At 33.5% G+C, this 24,678-nt stretch overlaps 1 protein-coding gene across 6 annotated transcripts in view; it reads left to right on the forward strand.

Annotated features, from left to right (window-relative positions):
• The window catches only part of LOC111047779 (protein ECT2), a 263,745-nt gene that overhangs the window by 77,177 nt on the left and 161,890 nt on the right, over positions 1-24,678 (forward strand). The window contains exon 1 of one of the 6 annotated variants that reach the window (XM_039441646.1): positions 3,271-3,439. The exons of 4 other annotated variants lie outside the window; for them this stretch is intronic. The gene's annotated coding sequence lies outside the window, so the exon portion shown is untranslated. Of the gene's footprint in view, positions 1-3,270; positions 3,440-24,678 lie in introns of those variants that run through there. One more of the 6 variants, XM_039441643.1, reaches the window with a different exon arrangement.

Raw genomic sequence — 24,678 nt, forward strand, 5'->3', positions numbered from 1 at the left:
AAGCTATCCAGAAATTAAGTTAAAACTTTTATAGGGAAAATCTATACTGTCCCACATTTTATTGCAACCTATCATAATGTAGCCTATAGGCCTAATCATTCTTCAATAATTTATCAAGATAAATTATATTTTTTTCGAAAGCGCGCATTCCCATGAAATGTTCTGTTGCTTTGCAGGACATCTATCCTGCCCCTGCATTGTGAACTTTCACCACGAATACTATGATTTCTATAAAAATTTCCAATGTTTGGTTTCTAATCTACGTTTAATCTAAGAATCTCAATTATTTTATGAGATTCTATGTGTCCTTATTTCCTCTACTGTCACTGTTAATGATAAGAATTCACTGTTTAATTCCCAATTTGAGATATGGAATAATAAATTATGAAAATTATAAATTTAATAAATTATAATTATAAAATTATAAATTAAAAATTATTATAAAATTATAATAAATTATTACATTTATGGAATAATAAATTATGAGCTTCTAATTCATTTTACATATTACTTGGTTCTGGATGGGATTGATGAGATAGGAATGTTCAATTTGAAAGTTTTATAAAATTACTCTCTTCTACCTATATAAAATTCCTACCCACAATGAAATAGTTTCCTTTTTCTAGTATTAAAATAGTACACCCAATTTTGTTTAAATAAGTTTCATGCTGTTAATAAGAACAAAAATGATAGAATAAGGGATTTTTGGATGGCTGACAAGACTTCTCAAGACGTAGGCCTACCCAATTGCCGGCGAGATCAGGTGGACTATAAGGCATTGCAGTCTGCTACCGCTGCCTGGTCATAGGTTCGAATCACGCCGGTAGGCATGGACGTTTTACCGTCTCATCAATCACCAACGTACAAATTCCATTACCCATTCACAGGCAAAAATCTTACGTAATGGAAAAAAACAATTGAAAATAATTGAAAGAAAAATATTGTAATATATTGTTGACTATATTACTTGAATGAAATACATTTACAAGCGTGAATGATCAATCCTAAGAAATCAACAGTTCACCTACCATGAGCTTTATCATGGTAACAGCGTATCACTAAATTCTTGCCCTATTCAGAAAGCCTTGATCATAGTGTCCATACTGTGAATCAATTGTGAATCAACATCGTGACCTTGATCACGTATGAATGCGTACCGTGAATTGAATTTTTTCAATGTCAGAAAAATGATTCGATGAGAAAATATGTTTGAAAAGATTGATGTTTCTCTCTTATCGATGTTAAGGTGCAAAAACATCGATGTTTTGTCATTCGATACCCATCCCTAGAAAAAACATACATTTCCAGCCTTTCTTTGTTTCTCTCAATCATTTGTAAGAGCATTATAAGATATTTAAAGCATTGAATAAGTTTTTAAAACGATGAACTAATGAGCTAAAACGATGAGATAAAAGCTCTCTTTTTCCGATTTCTTGTTGTTATAATATAACTTATAATATCATTATCTCTATATAATATTACTTACACAAACCCACTTTCTGTACAACGTTCTATTTATTTTCTAGAATCCCTCCTTTGTCTCAAGTTTGCATTATATTATAATCATATCTTTTCAACCCTTTTGTTTCATCACTTGAAAATAGTGCCTATAAAAATTAAGGAATGTGAACAGTTTATATATATGCTATGAGGGATTTTTCTTTGGGCCCGTAATTATTGCTGTCTACGGCCCTGATTGTTGTACTTCCCGATAAAGTAAACTACCTCCAGACCAATAAACCTGTAGACTGTACCAGAGGCGGAGGAAAAAAAAGGGAAAAAGACTGTACAATCAAGAAAAAAGGGTGCAATAGTCTGGTCTGTACGCTGCACTCGTCATGCAGAGTTGTGTACAACATTATAAGTTGCATTGTCTGAAGTGCTCTTGGAAATTGGAATAGCCGTTCTGCGTTCTCCATTTGCATGTGTTTAGGCCAATCACAAGAATCATTGTTTTCTAAAATTTTATCGTATATATTTCTGATTGAAAATGTTATATACGAGCATAAAAAGTTACAAAAAGTGAATTCACAAAATTATTTACATTTGAAGCAAGGCCATTGCAATATATAATATGAGACTATGCAAAACCTCCTAAGGCCTCCTGAATTCAAAAGCATTTGGTACATATTGGAGCAATAGTATATTAGATAATTTAGTAAAATAAATAAAACAATATAAAAATCTTAAAGCACCCTTTATTTTCAAAAAACATTAAAATAGATAAATTTGATTGGCTTTGTACCATTATAGCCTTTTACTCAGGAGCCTTCTCTTGTAAATTAGAATCAAATCTTTATTTGTCCCAAAAACATAATTACAATGACAAAAATGGTTATAAAAGAAAAGTAAAATAGAATATAGAATGAAAAATGAAAAATACCATTAAATAGGGTTGTACATGACTATATTAAAAAATGGGAAGTCCCTGCAAGGTTCGAAGGAGCCTGAGCGCAGAGACTGTTCAATGATTAACAGTACAGAAAATATAATATTGGGATAACATGCAACTTGGTATTGTTATCTAACATCTATTGAGAAATCGGGAAGAGAAAAGTGAAATTACTGGAAATAAGAATCTGTAATTCCACAGATAGTCCTAATTTAATGAGAAGAAAAACATTTTTTTCTGTGATCAACGTATTTATCCACATTTCTGATGTTCATTTCCTTCACACCAAGACTATTTTTATTTATTACGAACTCAGCTCAGCTCAGCTTTTTACGAACGGTCCAGTCAGCAAATGGCCGTTGGCTAATGCAATTCGGTTTTTATTATTTATTATTTTTTCAAGTCAAAAACAATAGGATTAAAAGTTAGGAAATATTTTGGAAAACACAGAAAAATATTTAGTATTGATGTGTCAGAATGCTACAAAACAAAAAATACGTTATTGATTAATGTTTATTGAAAGTTTTATGTTTTATGTAAGTAAGTTTTATGTTTATTATTTTATATTGATTAAACATTACTAGATAAAAAAGGAAACTTTTATTTACTGTATAAATAAAGTTTATTATCTTTAGCAATCTATCTTTCTTATAATTTATTATATAGTCATGATTAGTTTCGATCAACAATTAAATGAGAGGTGCTCATATCCAAACAAGGGACTGCGATCGCAATATTCATTAGCTTCTACTGAACACGCGGCACTCCATTCATTCAGTTTCCCGCGCTAGGGAGGAGGGAGTGGTAAGGAGACGGCTACATAGTTTCGGTTTGTTGGGTTGGTAACTCTGGCTCAGCTTTTTACGAACGATCCAGTCAGCAAATGGCCGTCGGCTAATGCAATTCGGTTTCAACACGAAAAGAGTCTAGTCGTTACAAGTGCCGTGTGGTTTTTCTTCTATGTCAGCATGACAGTGATGTGCGACGACAGCTTCCTGCAGTTGCCCTTCAACGTGAGCCAGGCGCTTTCCAACTTCAGAAAGATAGGTTAGTGACAAAAATTCGCCAAATTCTGCTTATTGTTGTGCGTTTGTGAGAGTGTGTGTATGTGTCCCTGCTTCGATGAGACATGAGTCCTTGGAACTGGTCGACCTACTTTGTTGCAAAAACGTTTCGCGACTGCTGTTGTCACCGGATTTAAACGATAACAGCTGCCTCAATCCATTGCTGTGTTCGCAGATAACAGAATTGATCGCAACGCTGGCCTCAATTTCAAACCTCTAATGCTAAATTGCCAATTTTATTCAAAAATCAAGTTGAAACTTTAAACAAATTTTACAGTCTTTGAAAGCATTTAGGTACGTTAATCTTCTGTTCTCCGAACTGAAAAAATACTACATGATAATGACAAAAATCAAGTTGAAACTTTAAACAAATTTTACAGTCTTTGAAAGCATTTAGGTACGTTAATCTTCTGTTCTCCGAACTGAAAAAATACTACATGATAATGACAAATTGTCTTTGAACCTTTTTCTATTTGCAATACTGTCTTCCAAACTATCATTTATAAATTATGGGACTTTACATAGAATTTTATCAATATGCAGCTTGTTATAGTCTATTGCCAAATTGGATTTGAAGATCAAGGGGTAGTTAATCACATGCAAGCACTAGAACGAAAATAGGCTTACGAAACGTGAATTTGCTTCTTTAGATGGTTAGCCTACGACTGTATAGGCATGTGTGGTACAACTCGTTTAAATTTGATGTTGCATGCAGAATCAAACCCTCCTTTTAAACATGGTCAGTTAATTAGAACCATCTACAAGAACAATTTTGTAGGATCATTATCATTTTCAAGATCATCATTATTACATTATATTCAAAAAATAAACACAAACTCTCCGATAAGAAAATTTTTGAATGAATTATAGTTTTTATCAATTAATAAGCATATCACCTATATATTATTACAGATAATTACATTGAAATCATAGATTATTATCAGTTTCTAAAATACAATCAGAATCAGGTATAATTATTTTATTGATTCATAGTATACGTTTGTATAGAGATCATAGTTCTAGATTTTCATAGTATTTGTATTTTGCAGAACTAGGCCTATAGTACTTACAATACGGTACCAGTAAAATGATGTTCTCAACAGTAAGGCTGTATCTCTAAATGTGCATGCAATCTCAAAGAGTATTTGGGCGAATTAACTTGAAATTCAAATGAATGGGGCTCACAACATGATTTCAACCTCCAATTTCATTCTAAATTCTACGACTATTCTGTTATTGAATATCTGTTTTATTCAACTCGAAGGAAGCACTAAATTATATCTGGATCTCTGGGAAATGGGAATACACTCTGGGTCTTTACATCAGCACTATAAGGATTTTCAAAGCATTTCTGCACTCCAATCTTATCTTTCTATTTCTGTAAAATATATATTTTTTAATATTATTGTGTGTATTACTTATCATTCTACTCGTAGTAGGCCTATTTCATGAATTGAATGTTAAGAGCTGATGGCAGTTTGAAAGTATTTAAAAATAACACTTTGATTTTGATGACAATTCAAAGATTTCAAATGAATAAACAATTTTAACTTGGGAGGATCGATCAGTTGCTCATTGGCAGGAGGCTACGCAGCTCTTTAATAATTTCCTACTGCCTGGAAAATGATTGACAATTCATTATATTTGGCCAAAAGCCTACGAGATGCTATCCATGCTACATTTGAATAGATTTTTGCTATACGGTAACTGGATTTCATTTGATTTGCTTTTCCTTGAAACAACGTTTTACTTAATTACTCATATGCCTATGCTTGAGTTTTATTGAGGAATTTAGAACTCAATAATTGGGATTGTGTAATGGAATACTGATAAATAGATTAGAAATACAGCCGCACCGTAATTTATTCTTTTCGTTACAGAACGCATCGCCTCTTTTGGGGAACTATACGAGAGGAATTCCGCTATATATGCTTTCTGTATCGAGCAAAGAAAACCGAAACGCCACCGAAATTCTGTTGCCTCTATCCCGCTCATATAAAATGGGCCAATATATTAAGTGTTATCGAATGTACTGTGATTTTTCCACAAATAGGCTTTTCAATAGGATTTTTCACATTGTCAGAGTGTTAGGTCTACCGATAACGTTTTTCATATCTTCGCCAAACAGCTTATATTCGCTACTCAACATGTTCAGTTTGACGATTTTAGCCTACAAATATACCGACAGCCTTCTTTTCGATATTTTGTAAGACTTTCATTGACACGTGTAGAATGTCTGCAATCTCATAACAATATAATGTATTTGATATCCTCTGTATAGTGTATTCATATCCTCTGTATTCACTCATCCATGGTCTAGGCTCTCTTTATCAAAAACGTCTGTTGAGTGTCGCTTTAATTAATGAACCAATATCAACTTATTATAGTTTTTTTGAATCTGTATAGTCTTCAAAACTTTTCATTGTAATTGGGTCGAACCGTCAAAACTCTTTCCGATAAAAAATTTAAATTTCAATATTCATGTTCATTGACTTATTCATTAGATAAAAAACAGAGTAGATTTTTAAAAAACACCACTCCAAGAGGGTTCAAGTAATTTTTGTCAAATTTTAAGGCTTCATATTTCGTATTATCTTTGAGAATTATTTCAAAGTGAATCCAATCAATGCGACAAATACTCGAGTTGATAATTACAAATAACTAGTAAGTAACTTGATGATTCTCAAAGCTTGGAGTGGAATTAGGGCTGAAGTGCCTCAAGGGAGCATATGCAAGGGACCATTTTTAAACGTACTTTACATATTTGAGATTCCTCAATGTGATTGGATCACTGTTGCTACATTTTCTGACGATACTGCGCTTCTGACTACAGCCACTATAAAAAAACATGAGTTACATTGAAATTCTTCAATTAGCTGCAAATCAACTATGCTATAATGGACAAAATAATGAAATTTTAAGCCAAATGAATTTAAATCATTGATCATAAACTTCACCAACAAGAAAGAAACAGAAACAATCAATATCAATTTGAATGCATTCTCTGTGCAGGGTGGCCACCTACCGGGAAAGCCGGGAGAACCTTGAATTCCTCATGATTTCACTAACCGGGAAAAATACCGTGAATTCCTCATGAATTTTTCAGAAATTTCAATTAATTTACTCTCAATTTAATTATTAGACTTCCTATAATTATAGGTTAGCCTATACTTTTTTAAATGCTTGTTAATGTACTGATAACAGTTCCTCTGGTGCAATCATAAGGTTTTTATGGTCTAAGGGTGTAACTGAAGGCTGCTGGCCCAGTAGATTTCACATTAATTTCTGGTTTGAATCGATTTGTTGGCTTATTATGAGTATAAAACAGTAAAAAATTGGCGCTCGCTTATTGTTTATTTTAAAATGATCATATTTTTAGTCATGATATAAATCAATTACATTTCAAAATTAAGTATTTTGATGACTTTATTCTCTTCGGAATGAGACTTTCGTCAAGGTTTGAAGAGTCACCAACAGCTGGAATCGGCTATGGTACTGTACATACATATATATATATATATGGCTTCATTAGTATAAAAGTATGACTCACAATACATAATAAATGTTCAAATGTATCGATAACTTTGACACTGTAGTATATTTTTGAGAGGAATTCTTCGTTTTTTCAACTACTCACTGAGTGTTGAAAATGGACCCTGTCCGAAAGCACTCCACACACATGAGTAGTTGAAAGAACGTACTAATTCCTCACAAAAATAGACTATAGTGTCAAAAATTATAAATATATTGGAAATTAAAATACGCTATTCGCAATTCGTCATGGAAGATCAAACTGAAGATTTCCATAATAAATTCTTTACGAATGTATCTTGTTCCTCAATTACCGCGAAAACTTGAAATTTCACCCTGGAAAACCGGGAATTACTCATGATTTTTTATATAAAAATGGGTGGCCACCCTGTCTGTGAGAATACCGCAAAATAACATGGAATGACTTTTGGTGTGAGACTGAGGTGTTCAGGATGGCCGTGCTGTTTGTAGACGCCCATGTAATGCGTTTTTATCCTCCAAACTACCTCTTACCTCTTTTATGGATATATATATATCGTCTCACCATTCTAATCGACTTGAATCTCCAAGACTTCTCAATATAATTATAGATACTACAACAAGTGGTTATGAACGCATGTAGGGCCCTTCACTATTATTGAACGAACGTAACGAGCTCTCACTTTTCACTTGAGTCGTCAGTTTGTGGGTTTGTATGTTCGTTACAGCATAAATTATAACACCTAACGAACATAACTTTCGAACATCAATAAGCTTCAAACTTTTAATACATATATGAATTATACTAATCTTTGATCCCTTATTAAGCGAAAAAGAATACTTACAGCGAAAAAGGATCACTATACAGAGTTGGTGAAAAATTATGAAAACTGCTTAATATTTCTTTCACAAGGAAAATTTGACAAGAGGTTTCATTGGGGATCCTATTCAAATTACAAACACTACTCTTCTTTTGCTTCACTCATATTCATCATTGTCTATAACTATGTAGCCTACTTCCTATCATTGTAGTTGAATAAAAAAGGCTGCATATGGGATACTGACAAGATTTTTTGTTTGGAAAGGAATACCATTATTCGTAGAATATGATAAAGTTAGAATGGCCTCTCTGGCTTCACGGGATGGCGGAAATCCGAAAGTCAATTTTTCCATTAATCTGCACACAAATCGGGGCTGACTCTCATTGATGGCTTCAGTAATGTTGACTTTTTGAGCATCGATGGTCGACTGCTAATTAAAATAATAAATAAATAAATAATAAATGTTTATTTCCCAAAAAACTAAAACTACAACATCAATTACAAAAATATTAGATAAATTACAATATTACATACAATAGTTAGTTACAAAAGATTCTTATAATGTGTTCTCTACTTGTTTAGTTTTTCTGTGTGGAAATTGACCTACTCCACTATGGCGTACCATGTTCTAGAGTAGGTTTTGTTAGTTTTTTGTGTGTATTATCAATTAGTTAGTATATAGACTATACTAACTAATATAATATATTAGTTTTTACCATGGCTATAGACTATATTAATTAATATAATTAATTATTGGCATAGACCTGTGACTAAGCGTAGCCCCACAAGTAAAAGTATAGCGTGTGTGATTTCAGAACACGATTCTCGTGGCCAGTTGACTTCACCTCTGCACGGATAAACATGTCTGGGAATCAACAATCCAGAATGTCAATTGTTTTATGCGCTGTATAGCACATTGCATCTTCTTGTTGTGATCAAATATTGTTCACTTCCATATCGTCTAGTTTGGGCCACAAAGAGTCGATAAACATTGGCTATATTTGCCAATTTGAAGTCAGAGAGCATGAGCTCTTTTGCGCGGCGACTTCTGCAAATTCTCCTGCACGTTTTCATGTATAGCGACAATATTTTTGGCAGACCTTGCGACTCGTTTTCATATGAATGTTGTTCGAACATTCACCGAACCAGTTCCTCAAATTTGTTCATCACATAGCTATTAGTTCTCTCGAAAGGACAATTATTGCGACTGTGAAATGAGCGAAGCTCTTGAAACATTGTTTGCATAGAACAATAATTATTTCGATAAAACAATGCCGTCATTTGTACTTACAATTGAACGCTATAACCTTTCGTTGACCGAGCGAAGTGGTGTCTAAAATCTATGATCCCTTATAAGATTCAAGTCGACGGTTTTGCATTTATCTCTATGTTTTTATGGTTTTATGTATCGTATTTATACATATTTGTTCCGCATTTACGGCGAACCGCGTCAATGGATTTTCATGAAATTTGACTGGTATGTTCCTTTTTAAATTGCGCGTTGATCGCACATTCATAAAGGCTAATTAAAGATGTTTATCATCAGCCATGGTAAAAACAAGTAACGAAGCCAAAAACTGTACAAATTTAACCAAATAGAAACAAAGTTAAACAAAAGGAAGCAAATTTAAACAAAAAGAAACAAATTTAACAAATAGGGTTTCGGCACCAGTTAACTAATGTGGTTCGTTTCGGTTCTAAAACTGAACTGTTTATTTATGTAAAATCAACAAATTATTATGATAGGGATAGTGAAGCTGATGTAACAGCTTGGTTTACCAACTTCTATATTGTAAGTTTTTTTGAAATTTTGCATTTTAAGGATAATATTATAAAAGGAAAAGGAATTTCCTCCATAGTCCAATATTACTGTGAAAAGACTATAGAATAATTCATGATCAATCAGCTGTCGAGTGGATTATTGATTGCATGCAGTGACGCAGGCAATCAATAACTTTAAGTAACATTGTATTTTCTCTCGACCTTTCTCTGCTTTCAACTCGTGCTGACCAGCATTCCATAACAGATGATTAGCATTATCATTGATATGCGAGGTCTACTGTTCACAGAACTACCAGTGAAAATTTGGTAAGACATAGTTGAAAGCCAGTTAGACATCAGCTGTAGCTTCAACTAGACGGCTGCAATCAGCTGTAAAAGTTAGATAGTCCAAAATGAAAGACTATACCACAGAATAAAAATAGTCTAGATGAATTTTTAACTGTATAAATAACTATATTTTTATACTGTTGTAGCGTTACAGTATAAAACATAAAAAACTACTGATAGTGTGTGGTTGAATCACGCCCCAACTCACCTAATAGTGTTTTTTTGTACCTGAAAGCCTCAACTAGATTGAAACATGAACTACAATATTATTGACGTTTGTGGTTAGTAGTAGCTATAGTAGTAGTATCAGGTTAGCAGTAGCTATAGTAGTAGTATCAGGTTAGCAGTAGCTATAGTAGTAGTATCAGGTTAGCAGTAGCTATAGTAGTAGTATCAGGTTAGCAGTAGCTATAGTAGTAGTATCAGGTTAGCAGTAGCTATAGTAGTAGTATCAGGTTAGCAGTAGCTATAGTAGTAGTATCAGGTTAGCAGTAGCTATAGTAGTAGTATCAGGTTAGCAGTAGCTATAGTAGTAGTATCAGGTTAGCAGTAGCTATAGTAGTAGTATCAGGTTAGCAGTAGCTATAGTAGTAGTATCAGGTTAGCAGTAGCTATAGTAGTAGTATCAGGTTAGCAGTAGCTATAGTAGTAGTATCAGGTTAGCAGTAGCTATAGTAGTAGTATCAGGTTAGCAGTAGCTATAGTAGTAGTATCAGGTAGCAGTAGCTATAGTAGTAGTATCAGGTTAGCAGTAGCTATAGTAGTAGTATCAGGTTAGCAGTAGCTATAGTAGTAGTATCAGGTTAGCAGTAGCTATAGTAGTAGTATCAGGTTAGCAGTAGCTATAGTAGTAGTATCAGGTTAGCAGTAGCTATAGTAGTAGTATCAGGTTAGCAGTAGCTATAGTAGTAGTATCAGGTTAGCAGTAGCTATAGTAGTATATCAGGTTAGCAGTAGCTATAGTAGTAGTATCAGGTTAGCAGTAGCTATAGTAGTAGTATCAGGTTAGCAGTAGCTATAGTAGTAGTATCAGTTAGCAGTAGCTATAGTAGTAGTATCAGGTTAGCAGTAGCTATAGTAGTAGTATCAGGTTAGCAGTAGCTATAGTAGTAGTATCAGGTTAGCAGTAGCTATAGTAGTAGTATCAGGTTAGCAGTAGCTATAGTAGTAGTATCAGGTTAGCAGTAGCTATAGTAGTAGTATCAGGTTAGTAGTAGCTAGTAGTAGCTATTAGGCTACTTTTTTGAACCAGTGATTTTCCTATAAATGTTATAACAGTAGCATACAAATGACAATAATTATTGGCCTATGTTTGATGAGTGGGCTATCAAGGAAAATATATTCATGAAATCGATCATTCTCACGAGCCAAATCATATTTTGCACTTGTTAGCAATATTGTCTGATATAGGAGGAAGTAACGGGGATATGAGTCAAGGAACCTCCTAAAACAATCTAAAAATTCTGTGAAATTCATGAATAAGACAGATTAACACTCTTATAACATCTGAATAAATAGCTATAACTAGCGTATGATTCGTCCATGGTAAAAGTTTTATGATTTGAACCTTGATAACTCGCTATTCATTCACGTAAATTCCAGTCCAATCACATGATCGTACATAACTTAAGAATAGTTTCCCAATTCTATTTTTTCCATTAGGTCCTTGATGCAAAAAGCGTCGAATAACACTATAACACTTATTACATTTCCAGTTGAGTGCTATTTTTGCTTGCTATCAAGTGAAAGATACTTGGTTTTTTCACTCACTGATCAGATTAAATGCCAATTTATGTTTTATTTGTGTTATTAAAAATAAGAATTATAATAATAATCGTATAGCTTTCATTGGTGAGGAGTCCCTAACGGAGGTTGCACCTCGCCTGAATACACGACTAATATTAGATAATACTAATATGTTATATATCAGAACCGAAAAAAAATGTCCATCCGGTAACACGGGGGTGACGTGGTAAAAACTTTTGTTCATATGCGGGTTTGCGTTGTACAAAATATAAGATCAAAATTGACAGTTTGCAGTAGTGTTTCGCGTCTTCAATGCGTTTTTTCGAGAACTCGCTGAAGGTGTTCAAATTTTGAAGATAAGGACAAGATTTTTTTGATTGTTTGATTTTCAATATAATGTTCTAGGTCTTGATAGAGCCATTGCACTAAATAGTATTACAATACACAATTAAATGAATAAGATGTACACAATCTTATTTGATATTCTAAGCAATGACACAAATAGAAGGGATAGAAAAAGACTCAAAATAACAAATATTTTTCCAAACTGATTAATTGATTTTACGAGCAATTGCCGGTCTATGTTCTTTCCAATATATTATCGATGAGCTTATACCTTCAACGATTCAAATCACATGAGTAGCCCCTTTTCAGACTGTATATTCGCCACGATTCTAATTCACTTCTTTTTGAAAAGATCAAACGAACCGAAAAGAATGATATGATGCGGCAGATAATTTCACTCTCTTGAAGCTTCAACTACAAAAGAGTTATTAGAAAATACTGTATGATGCAGAGGTATCTGCAACTTATAGCGATGAGCTCTTTTTGTTCGATGTTGAGGATTCACATCAGTCATGAAAGTAAAAGCCTCACGAAGATACTCTGGACCCTCATAAGAAACCAATTATTTTCTATGTTGAATTAAAAAAAGAAAGAGAGAGAGGTTTAACATTTGTCAGGTTCTGGACCAACAGTGGGGGAGGTAGAAATAAATGTGTTTACCGTATTCAATCATTTCATATTCTGTCCCTTGAATTTAAAAAAAGTCAAGATAACACAGATTACGTTTGTATCATTAACGAAATGTTGAAGATTCTCTTTAAAATCAGCTATAAGATTTGCTGATAAACTGGAGAATAATTTTAACTTTCTCCAAAAGTCTTATCCTATAAATTAGCCCAATATAGTTTATTCCTTGAAAAATTATCCTCATTAACTTCTACTGTTATATTATATAATTTTTCATATCATCTTTTGTAAGTTCTTAATGACTCATATTGAATTTGTATTAGCTACTTTCACCTGCGCACAGGATTTTCCTTGCAGGTGATTGGTTTCTTTTATTTTTGCTCAAAGTTTTGTTTTTTGTATATTATATTGTTGTTGAAGAACCAATGAAGAATTTTTGATTTGATTTGATTTTACTGTCAAATTCTTCTCAAAACAATCCCAAAAACCTGTAGGCGTATCTCAATAATTAAAATCTGTTGCACGGAATTACTTTATTTTGTTTCACAGTAGTACTTTTCAATTTGTCTGTGGAGTTGATCAGTTGACCCTGACAAACTAGAGTGATTATTTTTTGTTGCTAGTACAGTTTTATCACGTTTATGATAATACTATTTTACATGAATTCCGTATATTATAGTAGGTCTATGCAGTAATCTAAATTTTATCAAACTTTATGTTTTATTTCATTGTACCGTTTATTCAGAGCCGTAGGGCCATGCGGGTAGCATCTCGAATACCTTGACTGATAGCTTATGTTATGTAGCATCTCGATAATCATTTTTTTCCAATTTTGAACTAAACCTAACATATCTAGTGCCGGGCTCAACTGAACAGTATTAGATGGGGCTGAAGTGTTCAATTTTACGTCAATTTCACATCATCTATTAGTTTGTAGATTATTCTTCTAGGAAGGAATGTAATGAAACGATTTTAAAATCAAACAATAGAAAATCCTTTGCACCAATACATTCTAGGAAGAATAAAGTTGAATCGATTTTCAATAACTAATTCCACAAGAGGAAAATATGAGAGGACTTGGCAAAGAAAATATTGTGTGGGAGATATTGACAATGATTATTAATTTCTGATTCCATGAATATTATATTTTATATTCGAATTGAAGCCTGACTGCAGCTCTCGAGATAGACCGGATATTAATTTATTTTGTTTTCCCGTTGGGTTAGCAGATTTTCACTTTGGGTCGAGTGGACATTACTCTGAAATGCTTTTAATTAGAAGCTATACCGTGGGCGTTTTTCCTGAAAATCCAATTTTGAATGGAAAGTAGAAAATGAGCTTTGATATTTTTCCTCAGGAAAAAAGCCTGAATGCCTACACAGAAAATTTAATTCTTCTTTTCACAAATACTTGTGGATTTTATTGAAGCACAACGGAAAAGCCGTTGCAATTCATATTTTCAACCGGAAAAAAAGTGAAAAAGAGGAATTCTTTTATGAGAGATGTTTATCTCTCTCTCTCGTTGCTATTTCCTCTTTTAAATTCGAGATTTATTCTGTTGATGTTTATTGAGAGAGAAAACTCAACTTAATCAGCTTAGACCGAACCGTTGGACATGAAGCTTTTGAAGTGGAACTTTCGCATTTCGTTCTCTTCGAAAAATTATATCTAACGCATCAGTTAAGGGGAAAATTATTATCTCGCCAAATACCTGCAAAGTATGTTTCGAAATGCTGTCTTTGATTGGACTAATCCTTTATATGCTCCAGGCTGAAGGGTTGAAGCTTTTCTCCGAAAACAGTTTTTAATTGTTGGAAATTAATCCTACCGGAAAACGTGGATTGGCTTCTCTTGAAATGAAGCGGGGAACTGTCTGGTATGGACATCCCAATATATAATAGGGAATTGTTTGCTTTATTTAAGGTTTTCCTGGAGAATGAATAAGTCAAAGGCATTTCTCATTTCAGAAATAAAATAAGCGCGCTTCTACCTAAAGCGCAGAAAACTAATTAGAGATGAAATCAGATATTATACGAATTGAAGTAATTTGATTTCACTTTTCAGTTTTGTTTGTTATTGAACATTCCATATTCGAACAAAGGCTTCCTTATCAAAGGTTTTGAATTTTGATAACAAATGTCCGCATCTCAGCAATAGAATCTCATCATTATTTATTATCTTAGCTCTCAATTCTTTATTTTCTCAGGATTTTCATTTTATTCGCATTCGTGAGGTAAATTAGAATTATCAAAAGTTATTATTTTGTTTTGAGACTAGAATTCATCTAAAAACTATCGATTCACTTCGTTTCAATGATCAATAAATATTTTGGAAAATAAATATCACAACTATTCATTACTTATCGATAAAGTGGAACTTGAATCTTCAATCTTCCCTACTCAAATTAAATCTTGAATCTGAATAGAAACTCTTTCAGTTATCTAATTGTCCAGTAAAAAGGTCTTGACTTCCTAAGTCAAAAGAAAAGTCTGTAGTAGGTGATCAGCTGATTATCCTGAATGTTTGAATGCTGAACCCGGTGAAGGAATTTGTTCTGGTCTTCAGATGTAGTTTAGGATTGATGTCAGTGTTTAGGGTGAAGCTCTAAAATAGCTTTCCATGAAATAACATTATGGATAATAGTGCTTTAGGAAACAGCTTTCAAATAATCAGTTTGAAATCACATTGTGAATAAAGTTAGTGACAAATAGTGAAAAATATTTCTGCCAAAAATGATGCGTAATTACTCTTACTCTGCAAAGTGTTGAATTGATCAAATTTTGCAGCAAATAGTTTTTAGCCTAGACCAATAAATGATTTCCGTTTAAGCCCCCTACACACCTCCAGACCAGACAAGCATAAAGTAGAATATTACTATTTGAGTTCACTATTTAAATTGGCTAGAACATTTATATGAAATCTATACTTATAACATAACATTCTTATCTGACTCACTGACTTCCTCACTCACTCACTCACTGATCACAATTTCTGAAAAACTACATGATGAATTTAGAAAGGATAGATTGCAAGAAAGCTTGATGTATAGCTTTCTTATAGGTCCTAGGTTCCCACTAAGAAATCTTTTGGCGATATTTCAACTCTAAGGATGGTTTTTAAGGGTTTAAAGTTCGTGTTTTAGCATGTATACTCTTATTTTTCCAATCTCTTAAATATAATAGTTAAAATGTCCATAATATATCTTAGTAGAACTATAATCTAGAGAGAGTACCTTTTCGTAACAGTTGTTACGGTTGAATTTGGCAACTAAATTGATTAACAATCTAATTCTGCCAGGTTGGCCTAAGTTGAGGATGGTTTCGAAACAAGAAATGAGTTCTGTCACTTCATTAGGTAGAAGCTAAAGAACTAAAAATACATTTATTGAGCAAAAACTTGATTATGCACTGCTGCTTCAATCGGAGCCATTCTTGAAGATATAGATAATTTTTATTAATCCTCAATGTTTCATGGAACAAAATTTTATGACGGGAGTTGCTTTTATCAATTGATCCGATTCTATCAATGTGTGTATACTACTTGTGTTTGTATATTCGACAGATCTCGGAAAATGCTTCAACAATTTCGATGAAATTTGGATTTTTCAGTATGATATATGGAGGATCTATTTAAAACTTTAGAAGAGTCCGTTGCAGGATCTGTGTTTAAAGAATGAGGAAATTCGGTCAAAATTTACTTGGGAAAACAATAGGTTTGTTTATTGAAACGACCAAATAGCTTTTGTTACTTTGCCAAATAATGTCTTTATACTATCTATACTATAAATAATATCTATTTCACTATCTTCTATCTTTATCTGGTATCTTTTCTTCTATCTTTTATAGAAATTAATCGCTTTTCCCATGAATCAATTATCCCCAAAAATTGATTGTTTCACCAAAGAAAATAGAAGGTAGCTTTTGATAAAAATAATGGAGAATATGCATGACTTGTTGATTTTCACTTCAAACTCTCAGATCACCTATCAATAGCATCAATGATCCACATTCAAACAATGCTGACACATTGATGTGGAATGTACTATAATTCATTCACATTAGATCAGATGAAGAACAATAATTACTACAATAATTTCCTCACAAATTTCAGTTTGAGGTCATTATATTAATGATCACACCTGTTTCAATTTCAATATTATTTATGTCATTTTTGCTTTTTATCCCAGCTGTTATGTTATGTGAATACTCTCATTATAGAAATGCGACTATTTCTCCAGCTTCTGCTGAGTTGGTTCCCCTGTTGCTCTTTGTTTGTACGCAGCACATGACCTTTAGAGACTTACATCCAGTTGCACATGAGTCTAATCCAGACTAATTACCACGAGAATCAATAAGAGAATCCTTCTTTCATCTAAAATAAAATTCCTGGGTAACAGGAATTACCTGGTTTAGTATTATAGAAATGTATTTGAATGTAACTTGGAATAGGCCTATAGCTAGATGTAGTTCGGCTCCTAAAGTATGTACATTCTTCTTTCCATCTCCCATGTATATATGTTAAAATTTTCATGTAGGGAAAGCACCTTTCCGGATACAAAGTTCTATAACAGTGACAAAACTGTATAATTGATTTATCAATCTAGTTCTATTCAGCAAGCAACTTTTGATTGCATGGTGAATCTCAGACACAATTAAAACGATTTGATTGAATTTCGATTATGAATAGCTCTCAAAAATAATCTACCTTTCAATTCCCGTAGCGAAGCATTGGTGCCTTGCCGGTAATGATAAAAAAATAATGAAAAAAGTGATAAATTGTGAAGCCATAGGCTAATATTGATTACTTCTATAACTTATAGTAGAACAAGAAATCTGCTAACCTTATAGTGATTTAATGATTATTATATGCAATCGAAAAAATCCTCAATTTTGATTATTTTTGAGTACTCGCAAAGCATTTTATTAATTCGAGGGCGCTGAATCCGAATCTGAAATCACAATTTCGGTATCTTCATTTTTACGCAAATTAAGTTTCCGATGAGCCACTGGAGACCGTCTGCCGTCTGAAGACAGCGCTACACACTACAAGACCAGACCAAAATAGTGTTCCGGGAAGCACAAACAGTCTGTTGTCTGTGGTTCAAGTCAGCAGACCGGCAAACGGTTTAAAAATCATTAATCGGTCTGAAGACAGCCCTACACACTTCCAGACCACACCAAAGACTCAGACTGTTTGTAGTCTGGTCTGCAAGTGTGTAGGGTTGTAGGCGGCTTTAGATATGCCATTTGTCACAATTATTGATCGTTCAACTTCAATTTCGAATAGGCCTAGATAATACAGTAATTACTAAGTAATGGTGAGGTTTTATCAAAACAATCAACACCATTAACGATAATGACACTAGTCTAGCCGTTTAGGGCAATGATTTATTCATGTGCACTTAAGCGGACTTTTAAATATAATAAGAGAATTCAAAGTATCGCAGTATTTTAATATTTACTGTATGGTTTAGTTGTAGTATCACTTATAATAAGACTAACTTATAAGCACATCTATCCATCTCTCTTATGCATTAGTCTTTTTTAATACTATTCAAATTCAATTCTATAATTTATTCGAAAGATTTCTGTGGATCGGAATATCTGCTGTCAGCTCTTCATCAAGGTGCACATGACTTCTGAATGAAGTTTAAAGAATCTTCAATAATGTCGGTCCCGGCTGAAGTATGACAGTCGTAAGGTCCATTGACGGCTCAAATTATATATTTAGGCGGTGGGATCTTCCCGCAAGGGACTCCCCACCAACAAAAGCCATACGAATTTACTTTTACTTTAGTGTAAAGTTTCAGCTATTTTCAATTATTTAGGAATGTTTCATTTCTTCAAGGAAAAACGTTTCCAATTATAGAAATGAGAAAATAAAGATATATAGGTCCATAATGTTTTTCTGGGTGCTGGATCCAAATCCGAAAACTGTATCTTTCTATCTTCATTAACAAGGAAGTTAGAATTTGAGAGAAAAAGATATGGGTGATCAATATTGCGAAAAACGAATCTGCAAGTACACTTGCGTCGCGGCACATAGGGCTGGCGCATGGAACAGCCGAGTTGAAATGTTGTGGACCGTTTCCATTATTACAAGCTCCCGTCTTCCGATCTCTAGTCATGTTGCAGCACTGAGTCTGTGGTAATGGAAACAAGGCTTTAGCGCAAATTAACTTGCAACATGTTTCATTTTACGCCAATTCACTTGCAACACGTATCATTCTGTGCAAAATTACTTGCAACTCGTATAATTTTGTACAAAATTACTTGCAACTCGTATCATTTTGTGCAAAATTACTTGCAACTCGTATCATTTTGTAAAATTTGTGGCTTTCTATTTCTGTGGCATTCTCTCGTTTATGATTTATAAAACACTTCAAGTTTACGGTCAGTTAATTTTTATTGATGGATTTTTCAAAGTAACATTGCTCGAAATTTTGATCTAGGCTATTCCGTATTAATATGAAAAAAGCTTTGGAGGTTAACATGCTTGAGATATGAAATACAGGATTAACACATCATCACGTTTGAATTATCGAACTCTTTAACTTGAAATTATTCCACTAAGATTCAGGATTTACCAATGAATAGGCCTATTTTTATTAAGAAATTATTCCTTTATCTTTCAATAATAAAAAATAATTTATTAAATTTTTTATTCTTAGTCTACGTAGAGAACTAGAAATTGTTTATTTCACTTGTTCTCTTTCTCTCTATACATTGGTAGCGCCGTGCAAAAATACGAGACTGGAACTAAAGGTCGTTGGCTTGTTTCCTGCCGGAGTCAATATTATTTTTTGCTACGAATTTTCAATTTCAATGAAGATTATGTAATTTTGTAATTGGTAATTTTCCAGTTTCAGAGCATTGTACACCCAGTGAGTGGAGAATTTAACATTCTATACTCACTGGGTATAGGCCTACCTGCTCGTCTTCACATAAGTAAATAAATAAAATAAATGAATGTTTATTTCCCCAAAAAACTAAAACTACAACATCAATTTCACAAAATATTAGATAAATTACAATTACATAGTTAGTTACAAAAAATTCTTATAATGTGTCCTCTACTTGTTTATTTTTTTCTGTATGGAAATTGACCTACTCCATAATGGCGTACCATGTTCTAGAGTAGGTTTTGTTTTTTTTTTTTGTGCGTATTAATTATTAGTTAGTGTTAAGTAAGTCATTAGGTGGTTAGCTGTTGTTTGAAATAATGTTTTCTATGTTCTGTCTTCCTTTGCTCATCAACTAATTGTGTACTATTGTTTTGAACTTTCTAAGATGATTAATATGTTTAAAGTTTGTAGGAAGTAGATTATATAATTTTGGTGCTAAATGATTAAAATGTCTCTGGTATAGTGCCTTCCTTGCAACACTGGTGATGAGAAGATTTCTGAATCTGGTGTTGTGGTTGTGGTTTCTGGTTTGAAATGTTGTTGAATTCTTGTGTAATCTGCATAGTATCTTCTTGAAGTAAAGCTATCTTGGATCTATCACGTCAAACTCGTTGAATAGTTTGATGTATAACGTGGAAGCTTCTGGTTGATGACCCTCATGATCAGCTTCTGTACCCTGAGGAGCGGTTCGATGTTCAAGAAGCTTGCACCTCCCCATCCTACAATCCTATACAGCATGAGGGACTGTGCTAGAGAGAAGTAGATAACTCTTAGACATCTCTTGTCGACCAGTGTCCTCAGAATCCTGAATCTGTAGATGGTCTTCCTCAGTCTCACGCATAATTCATTGAGATGAAGATCCCAGCGCAGGAAAGAGTCCATTGTAACTCCCAGGTATTTATGTGACTGTTTCTTGTGAACTGTGTATGAAGTGTTATTCCGTTGATTCTTGATTACTATCTCATCTCCTGTTGGCTGTCCATGTTGAGTCGCCGAAAATGTCAGAAAGAAGGTTTTTCTCATGGTTCAATGTTAGCAGATTTTCACCCAACCAGCGAGACACCCTCTGAAGTCCAGTCTCAGCTTCTCTCCAGGTCATCTCCCAGGTCGGTTCAAAGAACAGTAGAACAGTGTCATCTGCAAAAGTGGTGATTGATCCATTAATTTACATGTTGCATAATGGATTTATGTAGAGAAGAAAAATAATTGGTCCTACTACTGTTCCTTGTGGCACTCCAAACTTTACAGTCAGCTTGTTGCTTATACATCCATTGACTCTGACACATTGTGTTCGGTTTGATAGGTAGGAAAGGATTCAGTATTGGCATTCACTACACTAGAAAAATAACATTCAATAGATTGTACTCTGAATAATCAAATCGCTCAAATTTGTATCCTTCATTCTCATGTTTTACTTGTTCTATCATTGTTAGATATCAGTGACAGTTAAATTTTCTCATTAGATTATGTGTAATGTATATGAAATATTGTTATTATAATATAAGATAGATTATTATATAAATAATTAATATTAAATATTATCCTCAAAAGGATGGCGGATGACAGAGAGGCATGGAGAGTTGCTGCCAACCAACCCAACGGCTGTTAAACAAAGAAGAAGAATTGTTTCTTGTTGCTGACTTCTGTAACGTTTCCAATATTATTCCCTGATGAACTGTGACTAGTAGGCCTATTACTTTTTAAAATTATTGTTGTATAATCTTCTATGAATTTGTATAAAGCTCCAGTATTACATACCTTCCAGTATAACACTCCTTTACCCATTCAGTTGATTATATAATTTGAAGTATAAACTGGGACAGTTTCATATGATAGAATAACAACGTTAATTTCATTTTCGCTCAGCTAGTGAATTCGGCCTTCACAACGGGTCAGTCTGGCAGTGGGCTGCTTTCTCTCTCTCCTATTCGCCAATTCGCTCTCACTCACTCGCGGGCGCGCGTCCTTTCAGTCTTTCGCGTAACCTCACTCAAGAGGAAGTCATCTATGTCGACGGGTCAACGACCTAGCACCACTAAAATTGCGCATCTGCCAAATCTTTCTCTTACTCGTGCTCCGTTATGTTAGTTAATGATCACTAGAGATTCGTCATAAACCAATGTTACTTTTCAGCGATATTTGTAGTGATAAAATTTCTTAGTATGCTAAATACCGTAGTAGTTATGATTTACTGAGTTCGCAGTTGAAAACTGAACTCATTTTTGTCTAGTACTGTACTTATCTATCCTGGAGGAATACGAGTTGGCAGACTCGCTTCGCGTCTAACAAAGACTCAAGGACATGACCGAAACATAACTAGCAGGCTCGCTGAATTAGTCTGTTGTTAAAGTGTACTGAGTTCAATCATTAATGATTGAAGTCAGACCAGTCGTTTTCGGAAAAGCTTGAAAATGTCAATCATTTTGGGTTATCTTTGTCAATTCTGGGTGTATCTTTGGGATGTGTTAGCCAGTGAGTATAGAATGTACTGGTGTTAGTTAGCACAGTCAGACTAATCATGCGTGTTGGATGTCCTGGATATTAATAACTTTGTTTCTATTTTGAAATCTGGCGATGAACAAATGAACTGAATTACAAGATGCTGGTTCGAAAGTTGTGCACTTTGAATGAACTGAATTACTAGTTACCAGTTCTAATATGTTGTACATTTTGAATATATTTTTTATTAGAAGAATCTTGATTCAAGTCGCTTCATGTAGAGCTTTATAGTCATTACTGGGGGACCAGTATTTGAACGATGATGAAAAGTTTCGAGAAGCTAGATGATCAAAAGGATGACTGAAACGTAGATTGATGATGACAGCACACAGCAGTGTAAGCAGATGTACGTGGAAGGGTGCTTTGTGAGGGAAAAAGGGGAAGGTTCGCCTGGAGGTTCAAGGAGGGGAACAGGGGAATAATAGGAAATAGAGCATGGATTAGTTTGATCAGTGCTCGAGAGGCATCATTGAATTTTGTTAGTGGAAAGGGTAGATAACTCCCTTCAGAGAACTCAGAAAACTAGGATTGAGTCGTTGGGTTTGAAATTTTCAAATTTGTTTATTCTCTAGTAACAGACTATTTCCGTTTCTTCTATGACCCTTCACCATCTCTCCTATCATTGCAATAATGATATCTCGTAAGATTTGATTGGAGCTCTTATTCCAATCCATACATCAATTTATTATCAGTGAATCATCAATCCTCCTCTCCAACAATACTCCTTTTATCACATTTCAATTGCCTTCTATGCGAAAGGCTCTCTTTATTTTCTCTCTTTTTCTCTCTGTCTCTCCTTACAAGGTCAAGTTTGACATCAATGATCACCCTGCAATGAGTTTGTAAGGTTTACACAGAAAAGCAACAGTTTAAGCTAATAAGCAACAGTTCTTTTTGGTCATTTCAATTTTCTTACCTCATTTATGAAGGTACCTCAAAGCATTGCGGCTTCAACCGAGCAATGTCGATATAATTCATATTCTACATATTTAGTCGATTTTCGTTTTTTCGTTACTAGATGACCTGGATTTGAATAACTTTTGTTTCTATTTTCAAATTTGGCGATGAATGAATGAAATACAAGATACTAAGTTCTAATATGTTGTGCATTTTGGCTGCACATGTTATGAAGCAGCCAAAAAATATGCCATTAACGACTTGCTCATTTTTGTAGTTATCAATAATAATTATCATGTCACTATCGAGTGAGTTACGCTTTGGTATAAAATCATTTGCTTCAATACTTCGATAAAACATATAGTTGGAAATCATTCTATTTATGGTCAAAATTATCATAATGAACTATTCGACTATCATCTTTATTCATCACAAACCAGTTACTAGAAAACGTCTGAATAACAACACGATTATGACTACCGTCATATCGCCATTGACGTGAGATTGTAAGCTCAATAATTTATTTATTGTTCTTCAACTTGAATCATGAAATAATGAACTCAAATATCTTTTAGAAATTCTAGTTAGGCAAAGAGCTGAGCAAAGGTTATTGTCCCCAGTAGCTTGCTAGTTGGTTTGAAATAAGCTAACCTTAATTTTGCCAATCGTCCTGGAATGAGCAAACAATACATGCTCCTACAAAAAGGTCAAATAGAACAGGGCAGAGATTTGTGATCAAGTGGAAGTAAAGTAGTCACCCCCTGGGTCGGAGAACTCGCTCATGAACTATCGTATTGATCTTTGAAATCCGCTAATTCTAGTTATACAGAGTTGATGAAAATTATGAAATCAGCTTAATATTTCTTTTTCAAGGATTATGTGCCAATAGGCTTCATTGGAGATCCTATTTGAATTAATAAGGTTTTTTGCTACGGTACGCTTGAATATTTTTCGCTATCTTGGAACCGTCATCTTGGAACTTCACTTTGAATCCAACACCATTTTTTTAAATGGGAAAGTGGTCATGTGATAAATGATTTCGATACAGAATTTCAAGAGAAAACAAATGATGGAAATTGCACATCGATATCTCAAACTACTGTATTTAAAAAATATCCACATTTAAATATACTTATAAATCGTGCAAAAATGTAATAGATGAGCCTACATTGAAAATAGAAAATATGTAAACCATCTACTCTTCCCTTTTCAAGTATGAGTAAATACTAATAGTAGCTTCTTCCCACATATTTACACTTTGAACAAAAAATTGATCTCTCATATTTTTAATGTAGGGTACTCATTTATTTCATTTATTAGTATATTTAAAAGTATCTTTGAAACGTTTTGAGATATCGATATGCCGTTTTCACAATTAATTTTCTTTTGAAATTCTGTTTCTGAATCATGTATCACATGACAAGCTTCCCATTTAGAAAAATGATTTTGAATTCAATATGGCGAACCAAAATTTTGAAGCAACTGTTTTTTTTATAATTAGTTTTTTTTTTAATTCGAATAGGATCCCCAATGCAACCTACTGTCAAATCACTTTTGGAAAATAAATATTAAGCTGTTTCCAAAATTTTCACCAACTCTGAAGGCCTATGTGAATCCATAGAACTTTATTTTTAACTTTATTTATGGATGAATAATACACAGAAATAAGAAATCCCTAAAATAATAATACTAACGTCATAGTAACTGCTATCATAAGTATTATTATTATTAATTATGCGTATGTTATAGACAGGCAGACATACA

Source organism: Nilaparvata lugens, chromosome X, assembly GCF_014356525.2.
Source record: "Nilaparvata lugens isolate BPH chromosome X, ASM1435652v1, whole genome shotgun sequence".
NCBI classification, from domain to species: Eukaryota; Metazoa; Arthropoda; class Insecta; order Hemiptera; family Delphacidae; genus Nilaparvata; species Nilaparvata lugens.